The 18,296-nt window shown below is 37.0% G+C and overlaps 1 protein-coding gene and 1 long non-coding RNA gene across 3 annotated transcripts in view; one reads left to right on the top strand and one right to left on the bottom strand.

Moving 5' to 3' along the window:
• MOSMO (modulator of smoothened) overlaps positions 1-18,296 on the top strand; it is a 63,043-nt gene that overhangs the window by 2,036 nt on the left and 42,711 nt on the right. The window lies entirely within an intron of this gene.
• Positions 2,967-18,296, bottom strand: part of LOC112640263 (uncharacterized) — a 69,352-nt gene continuing 54,022 nt past the window's right edge. For both annotated transcript variants that reach the window (XR_007411251.1, XR_007411252.1), the window contains exons 7-9: positions 18,098-18,217; positions 14,161-14,237; positions 2,967-3,122 (exon numbers count right to left, since the gene is read on the bottom strand). This is a non-coding gene — a long non-coding RNA (uncharacterized LOC112640263). The remainder of the gene's footprint in view (positions 3,123-14,160; positions 14,238-18,097; positions 18,218-18,296) is intronic.

Here is an 18,296-nt window from a genome sequence, read left to right as displayed (position 1 = left end):
AGTGACTTCTTTTATGAGACTTTCTTTGAGGCTTTATATACTTAGGGGTAAAGAGGTTTCACTGTTCTAGCAGAGAAGATGCTTTTTGCAAAGTGCTTTTACATGAATCCCAAAGTAACTGTCCATGGAAAAAGACACAGTTGGCCCTTGAACAACATGGGTTTGAGCTGCACTAGTCCACTTATATGGATTTTCTTTGATAAATGCAGTATTGTAAATGTATTTTCTCATGATTATCTTAACACTTTCTTTTCTTTAGCTTTATTCTAAGAATACAATGTATAATACATATAACCTACAAAACGTGTTAACCAGCTATTTGTGTTATTGGCAAGGCTTCCAGTCAATAGGCTATTAGTAGTTAAGATTTAGAGGAGTCAGAAATTATGCATGAATTTTCAACCATGCAGGACAGGAATAACTCCTTCATATTGGTAGACTAAGTCTTCAGCTGTGAGTTGCTGCAGAGATGGGAGGAACAGAAGTTCAAGGACTGAAAAAAGTAGAAAATGTTTGAAATAAGTAAATAGTTGCAGAGAATGGCCAACCAGTGATCCAGTAGGATTGTCTAGCAGCATGGAAGCCTCAATGAAGTCAGTGGTCTAGAACATATAGTGTAATAAGCCATGTATCTTGGCGACCTCCTCTAGTAGTGCTCAACTGCTTTGATACCACTGCATGGTGAAAGCCAATAGAAGGCTTCATTCACATTTGGGGTTTGCCAATGAAATGCAGCAAAATGACAGAGGAGCAAAGGTGTTTAACGTATTGGCCAAAATGTCACTGTAATGATGGCTAATGGATTCTCAGCTAGATCAAAAGTAAAAGTGAATAAAGGAAAGAGCTGATGTATTGGTCAATGAATAGCAGATGGTATATGGTCAATGGAATAGTAGACCCAATAGAATTGAAGACCTGACTAGGAATGATTGATATATCAACGTGGAAGGGCAGGAGATTTTGGTCCAAAGTGACAGTGGGGATGTGTGACTAAAATGGGGTAGAGGAGGTAGATTTTTTCCTAACAGTTTTCCTTTTTTCCTTAACCATCTCAGGATACCCTTCAATTAACTATTCCGTAACTTGGAAGAGGAATAATTGCAGGAGATAGTAGGAACAGTAGGAAATTTTTCAAAATCATATCTAACTATGTTTCTTTTTTTTTTTTTTTAAGATTCTATTTATTCGTGAGAAACACAGAGCGAGAGAGAGAGAGAGAGAGAGGCAGAGACACAGGCAGAGAGAGGTAGGCTCCATGCAGGGAGCCAGACGTGGGACTCGATCCCGGGACTCCAGGATCACGTCCTGGGCCAAAGGCAGGCGCTTAACCTCTGAGCCACCCAGGGATCCCCCTAACTATGTTTCTTACCTTAAGTATGTCAGACTGTAAGCCCCCCAAAACTTAAATGGGAAGTTCCTTTGTTGACTTGTGCTGTGATAAGACATTACCTGAACTTTGCCTGGTATAGTAAATGTATGCTCAATGTACACTTTTATCTGAGCAGACAGATCTAGTCTTGAGTTTTTAAAGAAATTCTGGGCAGAATTACATCTTCCAATTTAGTGGGACATTTACAGGAAGTTCAAATAAGATTGCAGAGGTGACAGGACTAACTAGCTTTATTCTAAGATCTGCACAGAAGTGACAGCCTAGCAGCAAAAAGTTAATGTGTTGGTTCCCTTCTGTGCATTAAATACAACATATTTTGATTGTGGTGTTTTTACTGCATTTTTTTTAAATGGACAAAATATATTTTGAAAATTGATTCCTAGAGCTGAAAGCTTCTGCAGATGTAATTTGAAAACCACAGCAGTGAACTAGTATAGAAAGTTTCAAGATTCAAATCCAAACTTCATCACTTATTAGCTCTTTGATTTGGAGCAAGTTACTTAGCTTCTCTCTTTACAGTGCTTCCTCTGTAAAACAAGGATATTAATAATACCTACCTCACTGGATTGTTATGATGGTTGAGTTAGTCCATGTAAAACCCTTAGAACAGTCTGACACATACTAAGTGCTCATTAAAAGTTAGATATTGTTGTATTGCCGGTCTCGTTTATAATATGTTAGAATTCTGGTTTTGAAATTAAAGCTCAGAACTTGTTACTGTGAGAACTGACACATTTTCTTTTTAAGATGTTCTTGGAAATAAGGAAATATGAAGAATAATATGACCAGGCTTCACACAAGCCAAATTCATCTTCCCTCTTGGCATAGGACTTTGTGATCACTCCTATACTGTTCTTCGTCGTTTAGCCTTTCCTTGCTATATTCTGGTCTCTTTACTCTTCAGTTTCTACTTGAACTACCACAGAAGGAAATGAAATATCCAAAAACAAAAAACTGAACAGGATAACTTCCTAAAATCCTGACTAATAAACTATATTATCATAAGGTTGTGGACTACGCTTCATACTGGCAGAATTTTTAGTTCATTTTTATTGTATTGGTGCACAAACAGAGAAAATACATTCCTTTTTTTTTTTTTTTTCATCTGTATGTGGTAACATTTCCTGAAATTGTACTGATGGCTTGTAAGTTATGCACTAACTATTGAAGATATAATGAAACAGAGGTAGATATTATATGTATGAGGAAAGTACATGGGGAGGGGCTCCTTAGTAAGGATCCTAGTGGTTCCTATTAATAAGAAATATTAAATGGTAGGTGAATATAATTGCATAATTCTGTGTCTGGGTCAAATGTCTTCTGGTTACTGGAACTCAACATCAGTAGCAATATCTTTCATTTTATATAGTGCTTTATAGTTTTTGAAAGCAACTTAATAATATCCATGACTTGGTTTGATTTCTTAGGCTTTTTGATTTTGGCCAATATGGAATAGTCCTTTCCACGTCTTTTCCCACATGTCAGTGCTTTGCTCATGAGATTTGAGTTTCAGTGTTTCAGACTCCCTTCAAGAAAACTCTTCATTGAAGTATTACCAATACCTTATTTATGCATATCTTTTTATTTACTTACCAGAGATAAAAATTCTTAAGTGGCTGAAGTTCTTGCCAGATTTCAGAAGAAGGAAAGAAGGAGATTTGTTTTTAATCTTAAAGTGATGTCTTTTGGTTTGTACAAATCCCTTAACTTCACTGTCACTGTTTTCTTATCCCTAAAGAGACAAATTTTTGTGGAGAAAAAAAGGTTTAGTTGTATTGAGTTAATTCTAACAAGCTCAAAGATTCAGCAAAGCTGCTTCTGATAAATGAAAATGATCTAGAGATCCCTTTATGGAGTTATCATCCCTTTACAGCAAGGATTTTAGTGACCGTTTAGGGTTATACTATCCTTTTTTTTTTTTTTTAAGATTTTATTTATTTATTCATAGAGATGCGGTGGGGGGCCAGACAGAGACACAGGCAGAGAGAGAAGCAGGCTCCACGCAGAGAGCCTGACGTGGGACTTGATCATGCCCTAGGCTGCAGGCGGCGCTACCACTGCGCCACCGGGGCTGCCCGGGTTATACTATCCTAAATCATCTGGGATAGCTTTGCTTAGTATTCCTTTTTTTTTTTTTTTTTGCTTAGTATTCTTGATGAAGATTTCCAAATGTTTTCCAAAAGTCTCTTCCAGTACATAAAGAAACTCCTCTTTTATGTCTAATCCGAATTTCCCTCTGTACAGTTGGTTATCACATTCACTCTGTAGTCTGTTGTAGTTAGTGTAGTTATTCCTGAAATATTTTCATTCTTCTTCTTTTTTAAATTGTTTAGATTGGATGTTAAAATGTTTAAGGAGGGATCCTTGGGTGGCGCAGCGGTTTAGCGCCTGCCTTTGGCCCAGGGCGCGATCCTGGAGACCCGGGATCAAATCCCACGTTGGGCTCCTGGTGCATGGGTCCTGCTTCTCCCTCTGCATATGTCTCTGCCTCTCTCTCTCTCTCTCTCTGTGTGTGTGACTATCATAAATAAATAAATTTAAAATAAAATAAAATAAAATAAAATGTTTAAGGAATCACAGTAATTAACACACTCTTTCCTGCTTATATTCTGAACTGAGGGAAAAAAGAATAATTAGGATCCAAAATATTATTTTGTTACTGATAAAGTGGATATTGGAGAATGCGGCTTTTATCTGTAGATTAAGTGAGGGGACACAGATAAGCTAAGAACATTATTCTACAGCCCATCCCTACCCCTATCCGCCATGGGGGAGAAAGGCTTTGAAACCTAGGAGATGGCTGACCTTTTGTGAGGAAGAGATTTCTTTCTGCTCAAGCATAAAACCTGGCAGGAGCTTGGGGAAGTGAAAGATTTGAATAGGGTGTCATTTCCCATTCTGCTGCCCACTGCCCTGTCCACAGGAAATCCTGGTAAACCTCAGATAGGGTGCTTGACATTTGTCATGTAAGAGTTTAAGATCTGTAAGTGGGTACTGGCAAGTTTGGGTCCTTGGTTTAAGACATTAAAATTATAAGCCATCCAAGCAGACTTTTTAAATTAAATACTAGAAAATTATTAAACAGGAAGCACTTTCCCCTGAATGGAAACTTCAGTGATCACAAAGGTGCTTTACCACGAAGCAGCTCTGAAACATCAAGTTTAAACAAAGCAGTCTAAAAAAATAAAAATAAAAATAAAATAAACAAAATAGTCTATCCAGAACTTCATTTTATCACTTTGGACATGACTTTTAGTGAAGGACAGAATTTGGTTCTGCCTAAGAGGGCAAAAGTCCTGAGATTGGGGGTGCCTGGGTGGCTCAGTTGGTTAAACATCTGCCTTCAGCTCTGGTCAGGTCATGATGGTCATGATCTTCAGGGTCCTAGGATCAAACCCCACACCTCTTCGGGCTTCCTGCTGAGGGGGTCCTCAGTTTCTCACTCTCCTTCTGCCCCTCCCCCTGCTCGTGTTTAAGCATGCATGCTCTCTCTCTTTCAAATAAATGAAATCTTTAAAAAAAAAAATCTTGAGATTGTATTCTTTAAGAAGCATTAACAAAATTTCTTCAATGGCCTTTTGAATCTTTTTCCAGTAAATTGCTTTTTAAAAAACAGCTTTACTGAAATATAATTCCCATAACCATAAAATTCACCCATTTAAAGTGTGCGTGCAGTGGCTTTTAGTATATTCACAAAGTTGTGCCACTGTCACCACAATCAATTTTAGAACATTTTCAGTACCCCCAAAAGAAACTCCCTCCCTTAGCCATCACCCCTCAACTTCCTGTTCTTAGGCAACCACCAGTCTACTTTCTGTCTCAGAATTTACCTATTCTGAACATTTTATATAAATGGAATCATAAAATATATGGTCTTTCGTGATTGGCCTCTTTCACTTAGCATAATGTTTTCAAGGCTCATCCATATTATTATAGTAAATATTAGTATTTCATTTCTTTTTATTGTCAAATTAATTTATCCATTACTTATTCATCAGTTGAACATTTGGACCAGTACGCTTCTTTTCAAATAATACTTCATTTTTTTAATTTGGGTTTTTAAAAAGTGACATTATCAGTATATATAGTACTTAGCAAATAATGAGAACCTTGAATAAAAATGCAAAGACCAGTCTTTTTTACAGTGTTCACAGGACATACCTGAAGCTTGAAATCATTTATGATGCTGTAAATTTCACAGTGTAGGCCAGATTTTCTAATTCGAGATGAGATTTCCTGAACAAAGCGTTTATTTCCTTTACAGCCTTCATTCCAGAAGTCCTCTCTTTTTACCACTATCAACAGGGATGTAGGCACTTCAGGATGAAGGATATAAGCTAGTAGGCCTAAAAGTTTTGAAGAAGGGGAATTTGGGACCAAGAACATGGACACAAGCCAGGAATAAATGGAAATCACTAAAAGGCAGGAAATTCTGAAAAAGTAATGACAGAGTGATGATGCCATTCCATTTATTAGACTGACCAGAACTTCTTAAATTCTGTCACTTGGCTGTTAGAGCCAAAGCTTTGAAAGCTGGAATACTGTGTTGTCTACATCAGCCCTCCGCTGTTCAGCAGGGTATGACCTACAGCAGTGTTGTTGTTTAACCTCTTTTCTGATAAATACTGGGTTTGTATTGGAGTTACAACAGAGGGAAATTAAAATAGTCCCCCAGGATTGAGAGTCAGCCATATCTAGATCTGATTCTTGGATTCCCTTTTTGTAAGTTTTATGACTTGGGGCATGTAATTTGATTTCTCAGCTATAAAATGGGGACAATGTGGTTGTGAGGAAATAAACCATGGCATATGAGGAATTAGCACATGGTCTAGTACCTAGCAAAATGCTCCAATGTTAGTCATAATTATTGTATAAGAAGTCCAGACATTTTTTTTAATATTCCCATTTTTATTCCTGTCTGCCTTTAAAAAAAATATTTATTTATTCATGAGAGACAGAGAGACAGAGAGAGAGAGAGAGAGAGAGAGAGAGGCAGAAACATAGGCAGAGGGAGAAGCAGGCTCCATGCAGGGAGCCTGATGCAGGACTCTATCCCAGGACCCCGGGATCACGCCCTGAGCCGAAGGCAGATGCCCAACCTCTGAGCCACCCAGACATCCCATCAGTCTTACTTCCTTACAGCTTGCCTTGTTCCAAAAAGAGACTTAAGAATGGGACACCTGGGTGGCTCAGTCAGTTAAGCGTCTGCCTCCAGTTCAGGTCATGATCCTAGGGTCCTGGGATCAAGCCCCACATCGGCTCCCTGCTCACAGGGAGCCTGATTCTTCCCCCTCTTCCCAGCTCGTGCTCTCTCTCTCTCTCTCTCTCTCAATAAATATATAAATAATATAAATATTATATATAATATAATTATAATTATATTATAAATATTTTTAAAAGAGACACTTAAGGTAACATGGTATGTCTGTATTTGAGTATAACTGAAAGCCAAGTCCAATCTAGAAAGAAAGACTACAAAGTCCATTGTAGTGGTAATATCAACTTGAGGGGACACATACAAGCACTCAAACTAAGACGTGCATTGGGTTTCTATGTCTCTGGAGCAGATTGAAGAGGCTTTCTAAATGAAAGGCAGCCTAGCTATAGTAGAAAGGGCACACGGGTTTTGGAGTGAAACCAAAACCAACGTGTAGTCAGAGCCCAGTCCTGCTATTTACCAGCCATGTAATTAATTTTAAACAAGTGGTAGTTGAGAGTTTTTTTATTAATAAAAATTATATCATTCAGACTAGATTAATACTTTTTTCAACCCTTCCAATTGTTATGCAGGCTCAGACTCCCAGCTTTCTGTTTTCCTGTAGGTTAAGGAGTAAGAACCACAGTGCATTGTGAAAATCCTTTAGTTCAGAAGTTATTTTTAAATGAATATATCTAAGAGCTGGTGGTCTATAAACTTCACAGTTGGATATCAAGAGTCGATTAATCTCACCTCAAAGCCTGGAAATATGTTTGGATATATGAGATTGCTTCTATAGAGACCTGGCAAATAGCATAACTGAAAATTTAATCTTTGATATGGAATAAAATTTCTTCTAGTTGTCATTAGCTTCTGTAATGCAACTGTGAGTTTTTGGTTTTTTTCCATACTTCATTTTAATGCATATTCAAGCAGTGGGCTGTATTCTATAATCTTATAGGGGAGATTTAGTCACATAATGAAGTATTGTTGTTTATGAAATTGTTATTGTTGGATTGTAAATAAGAGCTTAATTAGTTGAATGGATAACTATTTACATAGTGACCTTATTTTATACCCCCTAAATAACCCAGGGGATTAGGTTATACAGTGACAGCAGTGACAGTATATAGGTATAAATTTCATATTTACAGCTTTACTTGTCTATGATGATTTATGTAAACATGACATCATATCTTTTTGGTTGTCAGAATGTTTTATTTTCAAGCTCTAGAGCTACACGATTTTTCCCAAGTGCTTTCTCTAATTCTTTGCCCATCTAGCAGCTGGCTGCTAAAAAGTTTAATACTTACATCACCTGATACAATTGATAACAACAGATTGGATCTAGTGGCTATATTATTTCACTGTTTGTTGGCTCAAACTGATGAGAAAAACTAATATTTATTGAAATACTGGAGAGGTTAAACAATAGCCATGAAGGAACCTAGGAATCTTTGAATATCAAGGTGCCTAAAAATAAGTTTCTGGGTCAAAGTCACCTTTCAGTAACATACGTATGCAAACCTTACTCTGTGTTCTCTCATTAGCTGTAAATTATAGGGAGGAGAATCCTTACCAGATATTCCATGAGCAAGTAGAATGTGATGATTGGGACTTACTGCCTTAGAGTTGACAAAATAGAGAAGCATATGAATTTGGGTGTTACTCTCACTGATACATGTATTTATGAGTATATACCAAAAACGTGTAATTTACTTACATGAGGTTTCAATGTATGACTCCAGTTTCAAAGCAAAGTGACATTTCTTTGAATTACTGCTCTATTTTTTTTTTTTTTAATTAGGGAGAAAAGGCTGCCCTTTTTGTATGTCTCTTTACACTAGCTCTGCTATAAATAAAAGGTCACATTTGGCATTTTGACACTTGGCTGTTGTATATATTGAGCAAAAAGGCAGCTGTTGACTTTTAATATAGTCCCTGTTGACCCAGGGACTATATACTGCTATCATTAGAGATTAAAAAGGAGTAAAGATAAATGCATTGGTTGGGTAAGAAAGAATATGGGAGAGCAAAATTTCAGAGTCTCCCCATTTGTGATGTATTCACAGTAAGCTATTTACCTGGAACATCACTGGGTCTACTTTCAGCTGTAATATAGAAGATTTTTTTTCAAAAACAGGCCATGTTCAAGTTAGTTCTGCTGACCAGACCACTAACTCAAGAGGCAAAGATTTCTAAGACCATTTCGCTTATCACCATTTCATTTTAAAAGTACCATTCATTTTAATAAAATCTTTAATTTACTATGCATATTTCTTAGATCTTCCCATAAATATTTCCTATACCACTGGACTTTTATTCCAGACAGCCTCACAACAAATGTTTATTGAAGTACGTGAGACCTCTAAGGAAGTGTACTAAATATTCTGAGAGATTGCGTGTAAGCAAATGAAAAAGTATTTTATCCTCAAGAAACCTGCACTCTATTTGGGAAGGTAAAATTATATATGTAAGAAATGTGTCAAATATGTGATTTCTGCCCAGGTGGTCGAGGAGGAGATGACATTTGAGCTTAACAGAAGATACACTTAATGATGAATATTTAAATAGTTTTGAAGATTTGGGCAGTGCATGTCCTTGAGGGTAAAATGGCATGAGTAAAAGCAGGGAAATTTCTGTTCCAGTCCATTTCTATACATTGCTGCTAAATTCATCTTTCTAAAGGATAAATGTTACAATAATCACAACTGCTTATATAGTATTTACTTTTTGACAGATACTTTCCTAGGCACTTTATGTGTATTTACTAATTTAACCTTTGCAACATCCATCTATAGATGCTGTTATTAGCCTTCACAGAGATACAGAGAAGTTATGTAACTTGCCTAGGGTCACACAGCTGATATATGAAGAACTGAGATTTGAACCCAGGAAGTTTAGCTCCAAAATCCTGGATATTAACCACTTCATGTGCTTGTACCAGAAACCGTCAGTGACTCTTCAATCTTCCACAGTATAAGGGCATTCAAGTATCTTCACAATATGGCGTTAGCTTACCTTTCCAACCTTAGATCCTACTTTTTCCCCTGCATGGATCTGTGTTTTAGCTCCTCTGTATTACTTTGTTTCCTAAATACAATCTGTATTCTCATTTCTACAACTTTGTTTGTGTTATCTATTCTCAGACTGAAATGCTCTCTCACTCTGCCCAGTCTTATCAGCCTTTCCCATCTTTTAAGTATATTTCAACTGCCATCTTTGTAAAAACTTTTTTGATCCCTTCCTCAAAGTCATCCCCCCGCCCCTAACACCAACCCCTTGGTAATACCTCACACACTTTTCATGGTAGCATGTCTGTATCATGGTTATTTGTGTGTCACTTGCCTGTTTTCTAGTAGAAATCTGGTAGATTTTTTTTTAGTTACCTAACAGTAGAGAATATGATTTATTGATCTCTATACCTTCGGTAGCACTCTGTCCAGCCTTGCAAATGGCAAGAAAGAGAAGGTGTTATGGTTAACCCTAAGAATTTAAACCTAGAGTAAGAACAGAATTGGGAATTTTGGAGAATGAGCTGATTTATGGGCAAAAGTGATGTGTTTGGTTCAGACATGTTATGTTTGAAGTCAGAATAGAATATCCAGGCAAAAATGGACTAAAGAGAGTAATATTTGCCATTCCTAATCTTATCTTATTTTTGCTAGCATAACACTTATGTTGTTACATAGATCAAATTATTGCTTAGTAGCTGCATATTCATGGAATGCAGGGGTTTTTTTTTTTTTTACATTTATCAGTTGGTTTTCATTTTGGAAGCAAGACCCAGCTACCATATAGTCATTTCCAACTTTTTAAAAAAGATTTTATTTATTCATGAGAGACACACAAAGAAAGGCAGAGACACAGGCAGAGGGAAAAGCAGGCTCTAGGGGGGAGCCGATGTGGGACTTGATCCCAGGACCCCAGGATTACACCCTGAGCCAAAGATCATACCACTGAGCTACCCAGGCATCCTGTCATTCCCAACTTTGATTAAAAAAAAAAAAATATATATATATATATATATACACACACATATATATATATAATATATATAATATATATTTATGTACATACATATACTAAGATGAGGGGCACCTGGGTAGCTCAGTTGATTAAGTGTCCAACTCTTGAGCTTGGCTCAGGTCATGATATCAGGGTCATGAGATCATGCCCCATGTTGGGCTGTGCACTTAACAGGGAATCTGAGATCCTTTCCCTCTCCTCCTCCCCACCTCTCATGCATGTGCTCTCTCTCTCTCTCTCTCTAAAAAAAAAAAAAAAAAAAAAAAAAACGTGCGCGCTCGCTCTCTCTCTAAAAAAAAAAAAAAAAAAAAGATGAAAGTTAATTTGTAGGTTGAATGTTGGTTCCTGGATCAATACAGGAGTTAGATTACTAGGTAAGACCATGTTGTAGCTGAAATATTCACTTCTGTAACAACAAAAAAATAGTATAAAGCAGTACAGTTGCATTGCTAATAGCATTTTTAAAAATCTAAAAAGTCTCCCCCCCCCAAAAAAAAGATAAAAAGGACTAAGAAAAGGGAGCTTATTTCTCTGATCCTTTAATTTGCCAATTTGACTTTAAAGCTTTGAGATCCCTATAGTCAGAGGTATTGTAATAGTGTTGCGTGGTGACAGAGGGTAGCTACACTTGTGGTGAGCACAGCATATTGTATAGACTTGATGAATCACAATGTACATCTGAAACTAGTGTAACATTGTGTGTCAACTGTACTTCAATTAAAAAAAAAGCTTATGACATTCCTGCTATGTGATATTAGGTGCTTCACTGAGATTCTATTTACATTTGTCAACAATATTTTTTGTCATTTTTTACTTCCAAATTGCCTATCAGAGAAAGACAAGAGAATTTGCAGGAAATGGTATGTTTAAGGGATTCCCTCAGGTGAAATAGCCTGAGACAGAGTTAAATCAGTGGAGACCAGGAAGGTGTGTCTGAGTGCATGAAAGTTCATAGATATGTGTGATGTGTTATGGTGGGGAATGGACATGGGGGAGATGAGGAATTTGTAATGGGTAAATGATCTCTCTCAGGGGGGGAACAAGGTGTTACAGAAGAAGTTGGATCCAGTGTCCCTCATCCAATGGAAAGGGCTGTGAGTCTGCACTAGAATGATTACTGTTTGTTGAGGGGGACCCATAATGGACAGAGTAAGGAGAAAAAAAAAATTTATATGCCAGTTAGGGTTTAAGATGGTGCAAAATATTTTTAACATGACGTGTGCCTCTCTTTTGTTTAAGATTTAATTTTTTAAAAAAATTGACCGCACAAACGGGGGATGTGATAGGCAGAGGCAGAGGGAGAAGGAGAAGCAGACTCCCTATCAAGCAGGGAGCCTGACACAGGGCTCCATGACCTGAGCCAAAGGCAGATGCTTAACCGACTGAGCCACCCTGTATGATAAATTCTTAAACAATTATTTTATTAAGAAAATCATAGTGAAAATAGATTGGGGATTGATGTCAGAACTCAGTTGAAGTTCTGCCTCTGCCATTTACCAGCTATGTTGCTTTGGGCATGTTACTTGGCCTCTTTAAGATTTGGTTTCCTCATCTATAAATGGGAATAATACCATTTACCTTGCAAGGTGGCTCTAAGAACTAAAGTTAATATATCTGAAACACCTACCAGGACAGACATTTATAGTAGCTAATTGTTGTTATGTAATTAAATGGATTAATCTCTTCTTACATTGGATAAATAGGATATAATACAATTGATTATTTACCTATTGTACAGTCATCAAAAGCAGTCTGTTTTTTTTAACTAGGATATGTCCTGTGTTAGACCCCGTACCCCATTTCATTTTTAACATACACACTGTACTGTGCCCCTGCTACTTACTTGGATTGCTGCCTTCTTCCACTAAGAGCAAAGAGTACCAGGAAACCTATCCAAATGTTTATATGAAAGTGCTGTTCTTCATGTCAAAGGTGACATGTTTGGGGAGATTTCCCAGTAATGATGACGGATTATACTAAGCCATTAACATTCTGTCAACCTTACTCTAGCTAACATTTGCTAAGTGGGTTATGGATTGTAGTCTGTGGCCCTAGAGTAGATTTCCCCCCAACTGGCTAAGTGTATAAAGCAGGACCCTGACCTCATTAGTTGAAGTCAGTAACCAAGTTAGATAAAGAATTTGAAAGTTAAAAAGTTAAAGCAAAGCATGATTGATGATCACAGGTAGCCTATAAGATCATTTGCTTAAATCCTATTCATTTGCTTATTATGAAGCATAAGATGAGTATATTTCATTATCCTGAAGATAAAATAATTTCACAATTTAAATTTTAAAAAAGTCAAATTGCTTAAAAAACCATATCAATAAATCTTATTTTATTTTATTTTTTAAAATATTTTATTTATTTATTCATGATAGAGAGAGAGGCAGAGACACAGGCAGAGGGAGAAGCAGGGTCCATGCCGGGAGCCTGACGTGGGACTCGATCTGGGGACTCCAGGATCATGCCCTGGGCCAAAGGCAGGCGCTAAACCGCTGAGCCACCCAGGGATCCCCCAATAAATCTTATTTTAAACAGATGTATACAGTTATATATCAGCATATTAGATCACCTTTAGGACTCCCACTCTAGCTAAGATTTAGTGGGTTAGGATTAGATGACAAACAATTCTTGGGGTACCTGGGTGGCTCAGTCAGTTAAGTGTCCAACTCTTGATTTTGGCTCAGGTCATTATCTCGGTCATGAGACCAAGCCCCATGTTGGGCTCTGCGCTTAGCAGGGAGTCTGCTTGAGATCTTTTCCCTCTCCCTCTGCCCCTTGCCCCCCGCTCACGTTTTCTCTCTCTCTCTCTCTTTCTCTCTCTCAAATAAGTAAATAAATCTTAAAAAAAAAAAAAAAAAAAGACAACAGGCAACTTTTATATGTTGAAACATCATTGATATAGGAGTAGCCCAGGAGCTTTAGAGGACTCTTTCTGGTGGTATCTGCTACTTACCACCCAGTAGGTAACTATTCTCCAATAACTGTTTAGAATCCCACAGTAGCTAGTAAGATGCCTGCTTTAAGTAGACCTCCCTCTATTTAAGATGTGAGTATCCTTTATTGTATCTTCAATTATCAAGGAGGTTGGGTACTTTATGGACTTTCCCACTGTGCTATTTTTATTTACTTTTTTGTCTTTATAAGATGATGGCTAGTGCTTTTGTTCTCTCTGTTAGCCTAGAGTTAACTAAAGTGTTGTATCCCTCATGCATTCCCTCCTACTGCCCACTGCCCCCCCTCTTTAGGAGCCTGTAGCATATTCCCAACTTGGCCGTTTAGGCATTCATACCCAGATAAAAAAAGTCTGGGGTGCAGAAGTCATCAGCTCTTCCAGATGGTCAGGGAACTAACGCAGTTCCTACTGACTTTTCTTATATCCCACTTAGATACCACACACAACCCTCATATTGTGCTCAGTTCCTATTTCTCTGAGCTCAGGGTGTCACTGAAGTCTTTTTTTAGGAGAATTCATCTACTTCTGTAATGAGGAAGAGGATTATCTTTTGACTATTGTTTTACAGGCTGTAGTGGTACTTACTCCTTTTGTGTGAACCTGTTCTTTTATACACATTCCAGAAACTCTTCAGTAGTTCTGTTTGTTGTCATTTTCCCATGCTATTAGAGAATTAAAAAAAAATAATTATATATATATATATAAAACCTTGTCTTTTCAGTGGAATTTGGAGAAAGGAGAGTAATTTGACTCACTTTACCTCTCAATGGCATTTAATAAATATTCATTGAATGAGAGAAATCAGTGAATGGCTAGTGCAGCTGAGTTGTGTAAATATTTACAAATATTTATAAGAGATTTAGTCCATATTGACATACTATCTTTTAAATTTTTATTAGTATTGGGAACGTTATGATATAGTAATTTTCCTAAGATCACATATTTTCTTTATGTAAGCCAGAAAAGGCTTAAATTCTATAGTCCCCATATGGCAGGAACATAGGTGTCATCAGTTTGAATGCAGGAGGCATTATAGTTAAGTGGCTAATAGCACAGACTGGAGTCTGGGTTCACATTCTATTTATGTCGCTTACTAGCCGCATGATCTTGGCCAACATACTTCAGAGGTCTGTTTGAAGATTAAAGTATTTGTGTACATAAAACACTTAAGTGCTTGGCACATAGCAGCATAAGCATCAACTAAAATTAATGGGACTAACTTTGAAGAATCTTAGCTATAATCTTTTCAGTAGCCATAGACCCCTATCTTAAAATTGATCATAAATGCTATGTAGTTTTAAGTTGTACATGTAAATGTTACCATTACTAGAATTCACATTCTAGCCCATGGACAAATTGCCAGAATTTCTACCTTATGTAACAAATAGAACTACTACTATAATGAAGTAGAAGGAGGATGCTTTGCTTGAACCATGCATATGTTTTATATATTCAGAAAATTAAGAATGATGGAAAGAAAGCAAATCCTAATGCTGAGTACAAATTGAAAACAGTGAGCTTAACGATATCAAATTGATAATGTAACTACCAAGGAAAAAAGAAGTAACTTTTGAACATAGAATTCTGACTGTGCTCCCTTAATGGGATATAGCCTAAGGACAAAAAGAACAGCAAAGAAATATTGAATTCAGTGGGTAGCAAACCCTCTGTAATAGCTCTTCTCAAGAAATGTTATTCCCATGTTGCTGATGAAAAAGCATATTCAAAGAGAGAAATGATTTGCCTGGCATCATTTAATTAGGTGGTAGAGCTGGATTCAGAAGTCTGTGTTCTATTCATTATACCACACCGCTTTTTTTAATGTTTATAGTGTGCTATTCAAATGAGTTGCTGTGCTACCATCCTGGTTTCATTAGTACCTATCCCCCTTTCTTTTATTGGCATCAACTGTAATTAGTCAGAACCACATTTTCAAGAGCTCCCTAACCTCTTGAATCTCCTTTCCTTCAAGAATTTCATTTCATGCAATCATGCCTACTTCTTTGAAATCTGCCTTCCTAAATTAAAGGGTATGTGACTATTCCCACCCTTTTTTTTTTAATGAATTCTTAGATGACCTGATAGATTTTCCTTTTGATTCTCATTTGTCCTACTTCATCAATAACTAGTTTCCTAAATTATAGCTAGTGTCAAAGTCATAATTATTACAAATATTGTCTGTATTAATAACCAAGCCTGGAGCTTGTACATGAGAGAGCTGCACTCTTAAATACTTAAATACATTAGTCTATTTGTAATTTAAGATATCACATGGTGACTTGGTAAGACATGTAGGAGGAGAGTGGTAAAGAATGCCTTCGTTGGACCTGCATTGTTTGCATGAGAAATAGTACAACAGGTATTACTTTTTGTTTTATTTTTTTTTAAGATTTTATTTATTTATTCATGAGAGACACAGAGAGAGAGAGAGGCAGAGACACAGGCAGGCTCCATGCAGGGAGCCTGAAGCGGGACTCGATCCCGGGACTCCAGGATCACGCCCTGGGCCAAAGGCAGGCACTAAACCACTGAGCCACCCAGGGACCCCCTGGGTATTATTTTTTAAATTCTGTTTTTTTTTAATTTATTTATTTATGATAGTCACAGAGAGAGAACGAGAGAGAGAGAGAGAGAGAGTGAGATGGGCAGAGACACAGGCAGAGGGAGAAGCAGGCTCCATGCACTGGGAGCCCGATGTGGGATTCGATCCCGGGTCTCCAGGATCGCGCCCTGGGCCAAAGGCAGGTGCTAAACCGCTGCGCCACCCAGGGATCCCTAAATTCTGGTTTTGAAATGATGCATTCATTAAAGAAGGCAAATAAAAATAGCAATGAAACAAAGACGTAATAACTGGTATTTAAATGAACTCTGTCTTTTGAACAGGGCATGATGAAGGGGGAAAGTATGTAGATATCTTGAGTACACAAGCTACTATTTGAGATTTTGCTGAGTAGAAATGATGGGAGGAATCAAACCTTACAAAGATTTAGTTGAATCTACTTTAAAGTACTTTGTGTAGTAAATCTCTCAACTTATTTTTAACATTACAGCATTTGAAGAACCTTTTCTTGAATTAGCAGAATCAAAATGAAACTCTTTTTAAACCATTCCTGAACTGTCTTTTAAACGTGTGACTTTAAAAATGTAATTTCATAATAATATACCAGAGAAATTGTCCAGAAGTCAAGGACCAGAATTTTAACATAGTTATTATTAAAAGTAGGGTTGGCAATCAGATTAATTTGAAAAAATGCTTTTAACCAGAATTAAGAATGTAAAATAGTGTTACAGTCTTTTATTAGATTAACCGAGTTTCTTAACACCTGGAGAAAATTATTTTAGTGTTTCCTATCCAAAATAGCTGTTTGTGGGGAATGTGCCACTTGGCTGTGGAAGTCCGTGTTTATAAGACCTCTCTATTGATGATCCAAAGGTTTTAATTCTCTGGACAAACATTCAAGAAAAATCAAACTGTTTTACAAAAGTATTCTTAAATAGTAGACTTTGAGCACAGCTGTCGAGTCATACCTGGTTCATATTCTATCTCCAGCTTTTTTTAATTGGCACCTAGTCATTTAGTCTGTTATTCAGTTTCCTCACTGGATTGTTTCCAGAATTAAATGAGCATAGGTAAAGCACTTAACACCATGACGGGCACTGAGTAAACACCCATAATATAGTGGCAGCTATTACTGATCTTGTCACCTCCAGATTAAGAGTGATGGAGAAAGGAAATTTATTATGAGTGTCCTTCATTTTAATGTCAAAGTTTTATTTTATTTTTTTTTAAGATTTTATTTATTTATTCATGACAGACACAGAGAGAGGGAGAGAGAGGCAGAGACACAGGCAGAGGGAGAAGCAGGCCCCATGCAGAGAGCCCGATGTGGGACTTGATCCTGGGACTCCAGGATCATGCCCTGGGCTGAAGGCAGGCTCTAAACCGCTGAGCCACCCAGGGATCCCTAATGTCAAAGTTTTAAAGTAGAAATTTAAGATAAAACTAGATTTTTCTGAATCTAAACACTTGAGATTCTGTTTGGGAAGTGAGAAAGGAAGCTGCCCGATACCTACTCTGCAATGGCAAGAAGATTGAATTTCTAATTTGTTCCCTGCCCTTAGCCTCTGCCTTCATTCCTCTGCCTCAGTATGAAAATTTCTCTGTTCCTTTGGAGATTCTTGCCTGACAGAAACAGAGAACAATCTCCAGGAGTTTTATTAGAGCTAACCATACCCTTTTGGGATAACATCTGGATGCAGTTTCAGTCTTTAAAGTCTATAATTCTTTAGGTCATTAAATTCCTATACTTCTAAATTATTGGTTTCAGTTCTTTTCCTAGATTGTGCCCATCCATTTTAAGAGCTGTATGTCTTTTATCCAGAAAATATAAAGTATGTAATTGACATCAATAAAAAATCATTATCAGTTAAACTGGAAAGGAAAACTGGAAACTTTCTTATTTTCAAATTTTCGTAATACAATTATTACACCAAACATATCCATGCATATACATATACGCACATATATACAAATGCAATTTTCTTTTATGTGACCGATCAGTTGCAGTAAGTAGCAGAAGTTATGATATTTGTCTGATTATAATCATGTCAGCGTCACCATGGATAGATAGGCTGCTGGACTCTGGAATGTAAAGAAAGAGAATTCTATCATCAGAAGCACATTAATTCATACTTTCTGAATATCTGAAGGGTGCTTTAAC

Source organism: Canis lupus, chromosome 6 (genome assembly GCF_003254725.2).
Source record: "Canis lupus dingo isolate Sandy chromosome 6, ASM325472v2, whole genome shotgun sequence".
NCBI classification, from domain to species: domain Eukaryota; kingdom Metazoa; phylum Chordata; class Mammalia; order Carnivora; family Canidae; genus Canis; species Canis lupus.
This window is presented reverse-complemented; position numbering and strand designations above follow the sequence as displayed.